Here is a 13,983-nt window from a genome sequence, read left to right as displayed (position 1 = left end):
AGGTTGTATAGAGGCAAAATATATAAATTATACATTTTTTCATATACCACATGTATATTTTTATATTGCTTATTTTATAATAAAAATCATTTCCTGTAATTTTTCACCACAAACAATATTTATTTAGTGTAATTTGTGATAAATAATTTATTTGTACATTGACAAACCCCTGCAAAATAAATGTGCCATAAAATAATCATTTTGGGGGATTTGTATTAATCATCTCGACGATTAATCATGTCTCGTGCCTAGGGTTAATTATAATAGTAATAATATATTCGATAATAATAAACCTTTGAATGCATGTCCTAATATAATAATTAATGGAGATTATGTAGGGGGGGGATCCGTGGCAGGGGGGCATTTTAGCGAATAACACCGGTTTGTGTCCGCGGTAAAGTTTGTTTGATATTCGCATCTCCGAATTCAATAGCTGCGTAAATAAACCCGCAAATGAGATACCCACATACTGTATATTTCCTCTCTACATTGTGTTTAAGCTACATCCGCCTTAAATTATACATGTTTAAAAGCATAAACACCATTATTCTCTACGGCGCAACAAATGATTTAGGGATCATCGCAAAATGCCGCACAGCAACAAAAAGCGTAGAACGATATTGATCTTCCCTTTTGTTCAGCGCCTGAAGGATCAAAAAGCAACTTTGTTACCACACTGGAAACTAGAAATGCCAGACTAGTACCGCCTGATGAAATATTAATTTTTAACAAAAATACAGAAATATCAGAATACACATTGGAATAAATGAAATGACATATACAATACCGAATGTTTCCTTATATTTCGTTCCTCTGGAATTAACATGCCGACGTTAAACCGTTATTGTTGCGGTCACTATGGTTCCACTTTTTCTCTGATGTTATTTTAATTTACTGTATTAATGATCCATTCCTTTGTGTGTCATTTATTTAGTTTCGAGTGTCCGATAAAGAAAATAAAGATAAAATAAATCAATAAAGAAAAGCATGAATTAGAATAAGTACTTTTCCTATTATTTTCCACTAATTCCCTCCCGTTCATTGCGCCCCACCTATCATATCTGTATTCCCCACTAGTGGGGCGCGCCCCACACTTTGAGAACCACTGATCTAGGGTATGGTCTTTTGCACAGAATGCACAAGGTTTAGTGAAGGCACTAATAACTGATGCACCGCTACTCTTTGCTGATGCACCACTACTCTTTACTGTAATCGAGTCAGTATGATTTTTACCAACCTGTTTGACGCCGGTTGCAAAGCTGCTACCCCTTTTTTCTTCCATTTTTTGCTTGAGCCCTGGAGGAGGTTTGTTGCAGTGTTTTTTAGCGCTAGTTAAAACGTTCAGGTCGCCGAAAAGTGGGTTGGGAATGAACGTTGCTTCTTGCTCTACAAACGCCATCAACTGCACAAACTTGACTCTTGTTTGAGTGCGCCTTTTATGCTTGTATGCGTGGTTCCTCTATCTTTCACGCAGTTTGTAGGGCAGTTTTAAGACGATGGTCCTCAAGTTGGTGGCATTATCTAACTCATCCATGTAGTCGATGCTTGACATAGTATTGTGACAGTTTATCAGGAACAGGGAGAAAGCAATGCTACCGCATAACCGCAATGTTCTGGCATGAGCTGGCAGCTTCCCACGAGGTCATTAGGCTGTCCTATGGTGTACTGCTCAAGATTGTACAGCCTAGCCGCATTGCTATCAGTTTTGGTTTCAATGACATGTTTAAAGGCTCTTACAAAGGACGTGAACTTAAGAGGGTCACCATCGAACGGAGAAACTTTGCGCAGAGGTAAGGATAATTGCCTTTGACTTTTTTCGCAAACATTTCTGTAGTATCTGCCTGAAGTGGCATCCTACCCTGAGACTCTACTGTATCAGTATTGTAAAGTGAGCGTTCGTTACCTTGGGTAGGCCGTTCCATTAAGGTGCTTGACATTATGGGTTTGGCTCTGACGGGCATGCTTAAGTGGGTTGCTCGGAGGTGTGATGGCAGTTTGAGGTATTCCGTTCCCGAACTGTGGTCGTAGTGGTCGTTCTGCTCCGGTTCGGGGGGGGCATGCACCACTCGTTTTGACGACCACGCTCCATCTCGCAGGATGTTGTTTTTTATGGTCCTGGTAAGAATTTTGTTCAGCATCGGCCATTGCAAGCGCCGTTTGCATTTCCAGCCTTTCCTTTCGTGCCTTTAATTATGCTTCCTCCAGTTCCAGCGCCTGCCGATCTCTCAAGGTTGCTGCTTTAGCCAGCAAAGCTGCTCTGTTGGCTTCTGCCTTTTTTAGTCGAGCTTCGGATGCTGCTGACGTTAAGGACCTCTTGGATGCCGCTAACGTTACGCTTCCATGCCTTTGGGGGGCGGGCATCTTGAGGGCCAGCATTGACACACTGTCGTTTGGCGAAACTCCATCGTTAACTGTTTGGGGCAGCTTAAAGCGATTACTAGTTTCTGCTATCCACGACTTCACTCTTACCATGAATTTTGTGCAGCGCGTCAATCTAGGGTAATACCAGTGGTGCTGATCGATTTCACGCTATTCATCCTTTGTGCACGAACGCACCTTTACATTGCTTTCAATAAAGTCATTTAGCAGCCCTTCGTATTGGCGGCGCTTGGCTTTAACGTCATGCAAATTACAAGCACTGTCCATAAGTGCCTCTAGTTTGTTGTATAATACAGTCAACTGACTCCACTTGCCTTCTCTGGCGTTCCTCAGTTCGTGAAGCTTGTCTGGGGAATCATTTTCGTCGAGCACCGTCACCTGCTCGGATTCGACGATAGCGACGTTGTCCTTGCCGTGAGACATGGTGAAGTTTAAAGCAGGCACTTTTTTTTTTAATCGTGGAGCAAGCTTTTGACTTTACATATATGTGGATGTTATTCACAAGTTCTGACGCGTGTCCTTTTGTTACACAGTGTCACTGACGACTCCAGACGTTCGTTGATTTCTTTGTCTCTTGTTTATTTTCAACATCAAAGTACAACGGTTGTTACAGTTTCTTGGAAAATGCAGACTTCACATAAATAGTATCCCAATAGGATCTGTCCATGGACCCTAAAGCTGCCATGTGCTAACTTTACCTGTTGCGCAACAATCAACAAATTACAAAGTTTTTACCTAAGCAGGTGATATTGTCTTATTTTGGGTTTAATCCAAAAGGATTAATGTACATTGGGTAGATCACAATCAAAGACCAGCATAGCAAGTATTACAGTATATTAGCTCAGGGATTATCAAAAAGAAAAATATTATGGTGTAATATAATAATTATGGTGTAAAAAAAACAACTATCTCTTACTATTATAAGTAGTCACCAAATCTTTGCTTAACATCAATTCTTGTTTAGTCTTCGCATTCTTTATACTTCCCTTGTCTTTAGGGTAAATAAAATTACCTTTATTTAATAATAGAAAATAAAGCAGATTTATTAATAAAGCCCAAATCTATTTGCATGCAGGAGCAACTTGTCATTCATTACTAACTCACAGTATTTAATTCATTTCACCTGGATAATGTCTTCAGTCTTTTGGCTGATGGGTGTACAATACATGACTCAATGAACAAGGAGCACAAGGTTAATGTTAATATTTTTTTTATGCTGTATCACATCCCCTTTCCCAGTACCCCCCCCCCCCCCCTTTTTATTATTAACAAAAAATATACAGTTTATTCGTTTATGTCCTATGAAGTAGAGGTCGTAGCATATTTATCATTAGGGTCATGCTGAACTCTCTGCTCAGGCAGGAACCCACTTAAAATATGTCTTTTTTTATTTAGCTTGTAATTATTATATTCCCTGGGCAGTCTGACATTTACTCAGTGGAACCAGATGGCCTTTATATTTGTTGCACATTTTTATTGCAGTTCATTTTAGTTGAGGAATACATCCTGTGCTTTATTTATGCAGCCTAGAGTAGTGCCATGGAAATTATTATTTGTCTAATATTTAATGAAAAAACCAACACATGGAAAAACTAGTTGCTAGTTTTATTAGTTACTAGATCAGTCTGCCTAATTACCTGACGATGCCTGGAATTTGCAATTAAAAGAAAATATGCACTATAGAAAATACATGAGAAAATATTCTTATAAAGCCCCTCCAAAAAAATGTGGGCAATGACGTCTTGGAACTTCGATCATGGGTCGGCATGAATCAGTGTTTACTACCATCTAGCTGTTCATGTACTAACGTTAAAGCTAATGTCCTTCCATTTGTTTAAGCAAATACACATATCCATATACAGTGTGGCACAAAAGTATTTAGTCAGACAGCACAATTGGTGGCTAACTAGATCGTTTTTGCCCCACTGTGTGGAGATATATATATATATATATATATATATATATATATATATGTGCATAATATATGCAGTATATATATTATGCAGTGTAGGTGCTTCTCGGACACATACACACTGTGCACATTACATAGTGCGCCATCAGCGGAGTGCATCTACTGTAACAAGAAGGGTGGGTCATTGAAACTCACCTGGGCTGGAAGCAGCTCTTACACGTCCCTCTGAGTACTATTTTTTCGAGCCTTTCCTTGCACACATCTCCTGTAGTACAATGCAGTTATACTGTATAAATAAGGTTTTGTAAATTCGTCCCATACAAAAAATAAGTAGTAGTAGAAGTAGTAGTCTATTAGCAGTCAGTATTAGCAGTATTATTTTTTTATTTTTACATTAAAGGTCCTACACATCCCATTTTTCATTAAATGTTAATATGATCTTTAGGGTCCTAATGAAAAGTTTGTATTATACATTAAGGAAAAATTCAAAAGGATTGTGTAAAAAAAACACTACTTTTACCTGGTAAAAACTAGCTCTGTTCTTAGCAACCTGTTTCAGTACATGCTAATTTAAATGCTTATGACCTCTGCTGAGCCCGCCCCCCCCCCTCCCCCCCAGTTCTGTGGGGCGTGTCTTCACAACACATGTGGGGTATAGCCACGGAAGTGTAGTCCAGTGCGGGCAATGCTTTGGACTGCATTACCCACAAAGCATTGCCCACAACGCAGTGCTTTGTGGGTAATGCAGTCCAAACTGGAAAACGCTGGATTATAGAGCCCGAGCCTGTTTTCTTCAGTCGTTTTTGGTTTGATTTAAGTACGGAACCTACCCGGAAGTTTGTAATATCGCCTGACAACGCAGAAATTAAAAGAATGGACATTCATCGACTCGATTTGTCTTTCTCATCACTGCATGGGCATGAATTAACGGGCTGTTGTGCTGCCGCGAGCAACAATAACAAAAACCGAAGAAGCTTACCGAGAGAGATACGGACGCGATGTGTCATGACTTTACATGACTTCTTAATCTTCGACAGACATCATTATAAACCATCTAACGTAACAAAGGTAAGCATAATATAGTTTTCCGACTACGTACACAGTTTGCAACTAGACAATCACCTTAATGCATTGTTTATTATAAACGGGCGATTAGGGATTATATAGAGAAGGATGTACACAGAGAAGAAGCCATAACCATGTTCTATGAGAGTATAAGTTAACTAACACTCCGCATTCATCGTGATTATTAGAAAAGGCGATCTGCAAAGAGTCATAGTAAAAGGAATTACTCACTGGGCCTGGTGAAGATAAAGCAGGAACACGAAGCGTTAGTACAGATCCGATTTTCAGGAGCAGCTTCCTAGTAAAACCTGCTTTATATTGACCCGCGTTTATAAAGCAGTCTGGTGAAAAATGATTATCGCAAACATGAACGCATTTAGGTAGATCGGCGGGGACGTTAGCTTTAAAAACTAAATTTAGCCACTGCGTCCTCAGCGGCTCAGATACCTAACCCTAGGTAGGTACCCTAGGTCACTAACCCTAGGTAGTGAATGACGACTGCTGTGTTCGCTATTACACCCAACAACTGTACACAACACTCGCTTAGGCGCCATTTTGCTCCAGCGGCGAAAAACAATGGCCGACAGCTTCTTCTCACTCGGGGCGTGTTTGTTAAAACACCAGTGTCAATCAACTAGTATAGGAGCGTCCTCTGTCGGTGTGGCGTCACATCGACAGGAATTTGTGATTGGCCCGATTTTAGAAGGGGCATGTTATTGTAATAAATAAAAAGAAAAACACTGGGCGGTTCTTTATCATCGTAGAGTGGTTGTGTACGCACTCTCCTAACACACAGTTCAGTCCAAACGGCTTAAAAAAGGGCATGTAGGCCTGTATGACCCCTTTAAAAGTTTATTTTCTGAAGTTTCCATAAACATTCTGTGCTAAGAATGCATAGTATGATGATTAATTGGTACAGGTTATCAGAATAACATAAGCGGTCAGAAGACTTAAAAGCTAGACAATGTACAACTTTCAACCATGTATAATAACATTATAATTACTGACCAGCACAATATGTGAATAGGTATGATGTTTGTTCAAAAGATATAGGATCCTACTAAATGTCAAATTTCATTAAAGTGATGTAATGTGTGGATCAATTGTAGTTCAGAATCAGAAAGAGTTTTATTGCCAAGTGTGCTTGCACATACAAGGAATTTGACAAAACAAGACAAAACAGCATGACACAAAAAACAAAAAAGTTTGACATCAAATGGAGTAGGGTGTGAGATTCTTTTAAATAAGTTTTATAAATAACTGAAATCTGTGGTATTATACAGTTTATTGCACATATATTTATTGACAGTTGATGTTTAACTGTTCATGAGGCAGATTGCCTGGGGGGAAAAAAACTGTTTTTGTGCCTGACTGTCCTAGTGTTTGGTGCTCTATAGCGTCGACCCGACGGCAAAAGTTCAAATAAAAGGTGGCCTGGGTGTGAGGGGTCCAAAGAGATATTCTGAGCCCCTTTCCTTACTCTGGATGTATACAGTTCATGCAGCGTGGGCAGGGCAGTGCCAATAATTCTTTCAGCAGTCTGAACTGTCCTTTGTAGTCTTCTGATGTCTGTTTTCGTAGCTGAGCCAAACCAGACAGTTATTAAAGTGCACAGGACGGATTCAATGACGGCTGAGTAGAACTCTGTGAGCAGCTCCTGTGGCAGGTTGAATTTCTTCAGCTGGCGAAGGAAATACAACCTCTGGTGGGCCTTTTTAACAATGGAGTCAATGTGAATGTCCCACTTCAGGTCCTAAAAGATGGTCGTGCCTAGAAACTGGAATGACTCCACTGCTGTCACAGTGCTGTTCATGATGGTGAGTGGGGGAAGTGTAGGTGGGTTCCTCCTGAAGTCCACAATCATCTCCACTGTTTTGAGCGTGTTCAACTCCAGGTTGTTGTGTAGCGCAGCCACATAAAGGGGCATTTTAACTAACAGGGAAATGGATTAAGGAGCTAATGCTGCTCACCTGTGCACGGAAATATGCTCGATCTGGTTTTACCTGTCCCCATAGACGGTGTTGGTCACAGGGTAAGCTCTTGCGAGCATGCGCGATTGCAGCGCGAGAGAACCCGAAAGCGGCGTCAAGTCACGTGTGCTGGTATAAAGCCGGAACCGGCAAGCGACCCGACACGGAGAGATTTTTCACAGCGCGCTGCATTTTCAGAGAGAGAGTTTGTTAGATGAGTCTAAAGGAGTACTTTTCCCTGGTCGGATTATTCCTCGTGGACACTAACCTATCACCTCTCGTTCCGTTGCTCAAGCTCCGGGATTTGTCATCAATACCGGTGAGGCCGAGCCAATCTCTCCCGTGCATCATTTCACACACTGCAATAACATTGACTCTGGACAATCATACACGCACACATTCTACCCGCATACATTCTACACATTGTTTATATTTGTATATATTTTGTATATATTGGTTTTGGTGCACCTTGTTTGTTTGTTTGTTAGTTTTTTTGTTCTATACACTTTGGTTTGGTTTACATCTAGTTATTGGGTCGCGTCTTTACTTGTCCTGTCTTGATTGCGCAATACCGGAAGTCTTGTTTAAAAGCCCGTATTTTGATTCTCGACCCCGTAGCAAAGTAACTAGTGGTTTAATTAAATCCAAGCGTTACAGTTGTGACTGCACCAGACACACGCCAGCTGCTCGACCTGACTTCTGTATGCAGACTCGTCACCGTCCTGAATGAGGCCGATGATTGTAGTGTCATCTGCAAATTTCAGGAACTTGACAGTGGGGTCTGTAGAGGTGCAGTCATTGGTGTAAAGGGAGAAGAGCAGTGGGGAGAGAATGCATCCCTGGGGGGCTCCAGTATTGGTGGTGTGGTTGTTGGACATGAATTTCCCCAGTCTTACTAGCTGCTGCCTGTCTGTCAGAAAGCTGGAGATCCAGTGACAGATAGAGCTAGGAACAGGGAGCTGGTTTAGTTTGGTCTGAAGCAGTGCTGGGATGATCGTATTAAAAGCTGATGAAAAGCCTATAAACAAGACCCTTGCATAAGCCTCTGGTTTGTCCAGATGTTGAAGGATGAGGTGCAGTCCCATGTGGACTGCATAATCAACAGACCTGTTTGCTCTATAGGCAAACTGCAGGGGGTCCAGTAAGGGTCCTGTGATGTCCCTCAGATAGGCCAACACCAGACTTTCAAATGACTACATGACCACAGATGTTAGGGCGACTGGTCTGTAGTCATTAAGTCCTGTGATTTTAGTTTTTTTTGGAATGGGGATGAACGTTAAACGTTAAAGCACAAAGGCACTTCACATTGTTCCAGTGATCTGTTGAAGATCTGTGTGAAGATGGGAGCCAGCTGGTCAGCACAGGATTTTAGACAGGCTGGTGTCACGCCGTCTGGGCCTGGAGCTTTCCTTCTCTTTTGTTTTAGAAAGATCTGGCGAGCGCTTGGACCCTGCCCTGGTGGGGGGTGTCTATGATGCATCGGTACTTTGGGGGGGGGGGGGAATCCAATAGAGGCGGGGAAAACGGGCTTAACCTGGGTGTCTACTGTCTTATGCAGTCTGGGAGTTGACTGAATGATGGGGGGGTAGTTTTTCCTCTGCTGTGGGGTCTGGTGGGCCGCCCCGGGCTGCCATGGGCCCTGGTCCCTAGTCTGGATGAGCCTGGGCCCCCTGCCCGGTGCAGATTTGGGAAAACAGGGGTGCCTACGGGGGTCAGCGGGGGAGCTGGCTCCAGAAGGGGGCTTTTATTTTTTTTTGGCCCCTCTGATGCTTTCCTCCCCATCCCTAAGGCTTCACTTCTCCCGCCTCATCACACCAACACACAGGTAGGGTTTTGAGGTGCGGGTCGCTGGGAGGCGGGGGAGGTGGTACTCCTCTGTCTCCTCGTGTCCACCTGCATCTCAATCACACATTACAACTTAGACACTCTCATTACTTACTGTCACATGACACATACATATAGGGCCTTGGGGGGTGGGCACATCGAATGGCATCCAGGGGGCGGTCTGTTCATTCACCCTTCTCAATTTTAAGTCGCGCATAGACATTTAGGGCTCTGGGGAGGGGAGCTGACAGAAGCTTGTAGAGGGTGCCTTTTAAAGCACCTTAAAACAACACACAACAACACTACATTTATGTGGGTGGGGTGAAGCACAGGGTCTTCCTTTTTTTTAAAGTTTTTTTTTTTTTTTTTTTTTCTTATGCCCCTGTTCTCTGTTTTCTGTCAAGGGCTGGGGGCTGAGAGGATGAGCTGGCCGCCCGATCGGGGTCGGGACTGGTGGTCTTCTCTGCTGCTGCGGGGACCGGGGTGGTCTTCCTGTCCCCACGCCAGAGCGAAGGGGGTTCAGCTCCGGGATCGGGCGCTGATTGCCCCTCTGGGGGTAGTGGTGCCTGGATCTAGGAGTATAGAGTGCATATTGGGAGTGTGAGTGTGGTTACCATGTCCATTTTTGTGTGTCTACATGTGGGGCGAGGATTTGAATATTTGTTTGCGTACATGAGGGCGGGAACGTATGCTTGTGTATTTGTGTGCTTGTTTGTCTACGTCTATGTGTCAGGTCGGGCCATAGACTCCGCCTCACTCATCGTCTTATTGCCCCCCACCCCACCACCATGCCCTGCCGGTGGAGGATGCCCCCGGCAACCGGTGCGTTGGTGGTTTCTCTTGCCGGGGCGGGATGCTTGGGTGAGCGCCGGCCCACTCTCGGTGATCGCTTGCCGGGGCCTGGCCCTCCTGGCTTTGCTGGGCCCCGGTTGGGGGGTGGGGGTCCCTTGGATGTCCGAGCCCAAGAGCCGGTCTGCCCTGATGTGGTCGGCTGGCGGCGGAGCCTGCGGGTTTGCCGCCACAGCACCCTGGGGCATCTACATTGTGGCTGTCGGATGACCCACCTTCGGGCTCTCCTTTGCCTCTATCTGGGTGGGGGTCACGGTTGTCCCTGCGGTGATTCTCCTGGAGTCTCGCGCCCTGGGGGGCCTCCGGATGTTTGGGGCCCGGATCTTTTCCATGTCTGCTTTATGCCTTGCGGGACGGAGCGGTTGTTCCCCACACACACTATCAAACAACTACATGGAGGAACCTTATGAACATAAGCGCGCTCATACACACAGGTGTGCACACAGATGTACACACAAGCATTTACATTGGTGTAAAAACAGGGGTGCACAGACACACACTGTCTTGATCTGCTGTTGCTTCAAAACTTATTTTTTTAATATTAGTTATGTGTGCTGCTTAATAACATTTAAGATTTAGTATTTACCGTGAGTCATACAGATGTTGATTGTTGCTGCAGTTTCTCTGATGTTGTGTCCTCTGGTGTTTTCTTTTTTTGTCAGCAGGTATGGAAGCAAATTCTATTTTTTTATTTATTTATTTTTTTTCTGTTTTTGTTTTTCTTTCTATCTTTTTATATTATTATTGTGTGTTTGTATGTATATGTGTGTATTTGTGTATATGTAAGTATATATGTATGTGTGTATGTGTATGTATGTGTATGTATGTGTGTATATATATATATATATATATATATATATATATATATATGTGTGTGTGTGTGTGTGTGTGTGTGTGTATATTGTCAGGGAATCAGAACGGACACAAATGCAGGTCTCCTTTAGTGTTTTTTCCTTTATTATTATTTGTTAGAGAGGTGCCTTGAATTAGGCAAAAAACAAAAACAAAAGGGTAAAAACAAAACAAAAATAAACAAACTGAACAGTTCCTCTTAGGCAAAGACATGGGGCGCCAAAGTCTCACAAGAACAAAAAACATACAACAAAAACCACTCCGAAGAGGAAAAGGCCTTCAGTGTGACACGTGGCTGCAGTTCCCTCGGCAGACAGCAGGGGGCAATAGGACTGAAATCCACTGAACTGCTCAGCCGCAAAGAAGAGCGGGGGCAAGCCGGCCTCGGGACGGGAAACTGCAGAACGGCACAAACTAAGAAAAAACAGGACCCAGTCCGGATGCAAAAAGGATAAAAACCGAGAGAGAAGGGGGAAGAGAAAGGTGAAATAAAACAAAACTGGAGAATACTGGCTTGGAGCCAAAATAAGGAAAAACATGTAGTGAACTGGACAGGACACGAAATGGGCAGACAGCTGGTGACATGGAACAACGATCTGACACAGGACAACAGACAGGAGGGAATAAATAGGGTGAATGATTGCAACGAAAACAAGGGTACCAAGTGAGTGAAATCATCTTGATAGAATAATAAAGAGGAAGTGGAAGGGGTGGAGGTGATGTCACAGAGACACGGGCACATGGCGAAGGATCAAAATAAACGCCATGTGCTTAAATAGGCATGTAAACAACACAATATGAGGGAAGAGAGAAAATAAATTAAAATCTTTAAGATCAGACCCGGGGTTTGACAGTACCCCCCCCCCCATGGGCGCCACTAGACGCCGCCAGGGAGGGGCTCACCTCGTTGCCGACGGAGGTCCTCGACCAGTGCCTGATCCAGAACGTCTCAGGCCGGAATCCAGCTTCTCTCCTCTGGACCGTAGCCCTCCCAGTCCACTAAGTACTGGAAACCCCGACCTCTGCGACGGACGTCTAGCAACCTCCTAACAGTGTATACTGGGGAGCCATCCACTAGACGGGGAGGGGGGGTCGGAGCAGAAGAAAGAAGAAGAGAGGAATACACAGGTTTAACCCTAGAAACGTAAAATACTGGGTGTACCCGACCAAGCGTGGAAGGGAGCTTAAGCCGAATCGCCACCGGGTTCAAGACATTTGTGATCCGGTACGGGTCAATGAACTTGGAAGGCAACTTGCGTGAGAAATTCCTGGGAGGAGCTCAATGGCACAGTCGTAAGGGCAGTGAGGAGGCAGGGACATGGCCCGGGACTTGCTGAACACCAGTCGCAGGTCGTGGTACTCTTCCGGGACCCCAGACAGATCAGCAACCTCCACCTGTAACACAGGACAAACAGAACCAGAAAAAGGGGCAGGACCAAGACAAGAAGCAAGACAAGTTTGGCTCCAAAACAAGACAGAATTTCCAGACCAATCAACGTAAGGGCCATGCTGTACCAACCAGGGGTGCCCCAGTACTATAGGAGCACCAGGGGAGTCCAGAAGGTACAGCGAGGTTTCCTCACGGTGATTGCCTGAGACTACTAGGCTAACCATGGGTGTCCGATGCGAGACAGTAGTAATCAAAGTCTCATTTAGGGATTGGGCAGGGATAGATTCTGGCAAGGGAATGGCTGGAATACCCAATCGTGCAGCTATCGAACAGTCCATGAAATTACCCTCCGCCCCCGAATCGACCAAGGCCGAGCACGACTCTGAAATCTCCCCATACTGGACCAATACAGACAAAAGTGTGCGAGAGGAGGGGGATTGTGAAAAAGGAATAGCGCTCACCAGGATCCCCCGCTTCACTGGTGAGCCTTGGCTTTTGCTGGGCAGGCTGCAGCGAAGTGGCCTGGTTTTTCACAATAGAGGCACAGACCCCTGGTCAGGCGCAGTTGTTTCTCCTGGGGTGTCAGACGAAGGCGTCCCAGCTGCATGGGTTCAGGCTCTGGCAGGTCAACGGTCTGCTTGGGGGGTGGACCATCCGGCGCTGGTGCCGATGACAGAGACGAGCCTCAATGCGAAGTGCCAGGTCGATGAGGTCTTCAAGGTCGCGGGGCAAGTCATGAGTGGCCAGTTCATCCTGTATATCCTCTTCGAGCCCGGCCCGTAACATTGCTCGACAGGCTGCCTCATTCCAGTCACAGGAGGCTGCTAATGTCTTAAATTGAATGGCAAACTCAGTGACTGTACGACCTGCCTGACGAAGCCGTGCGAGCTTGTCTGCTGCCTCCTGTCTTCTGACAGACCGGTCAAAAAGTCTCATCATTTCCTGCCGAAGCTCGTTAAAAGAGCTTGACGAGCGTGCCGGCTCTCTTCCCCCGCCTGCGTGTAATGTGTCTTGCTGAATGTTCAGCAGTTCATTCCTGGTATAAGTGATAACATTTGAGAAACAAAAAACAGGACAAATTAACAAAAACAGTAAGACAGATAGAGAGCTCCACACCGAGGCAGCCATCCGCGGCGCCATCTCAGTAGGTAGTTTATGATTCTGAATCCTTGGTATATTAAAGAATGCTAGTGTCAACTTATTTTCAAGCACAGGCAGACAGAAACTAGATAGAACAAGGTAGACACCATGAGAGTGTGTGCAAGGAAAACAATAACATCTTCCTATTTTACTCTTGTATTATAAACATACACAAAACAAAAAAAAATAAATCCGACAGATAAGTGTTTTTGTTTGTGCACGCAGGGTGTGTGTCTGTAAAATGTGCGCACACACACACACACACACACACACATTAACGGATAGACCGTTTTTAAAACCATTTAAAAATTAGCAAGGAACATTCCTAGTCACACTCATGTGAGCACATACTAACAGGATCACTGCTGTAAAGTAAAACAACAACAACAACCAAAAATTAAACAGCTCCTTACCTTTGAAAACAATCGCGACAGAGGGAAGTTGTGTGTTTGTTTGGCAACCTGAGAGAAGGGGGGCTGAAGGGGGGCTCGCTCGGGTTTACGCCCCCCCCAGGGTGCCAAACAAACACACAAACTCTCTGCCTTACACAGACACAAACACACACTCAGAAACACTGCAAGCACTAAGACCCAGCAGGGGAG

Source organism: Clarias gariepinus, chromosome 12, assembly GCF_024256425.1.
Source record: "Clarias gariepinus isolate MV-2021 ecotype Netherlands chromosome 12, CGAR_prim_01v2, whole genome shotgun sequence".
NCBI lineage: Eukaryota > Metazoa > Chordata > Actinopteri > Siluriformes > Clariidae > Clarias > Clarias gariepinus.
This window is presented reverse-complemented; position numbering follows the sequence as displayed.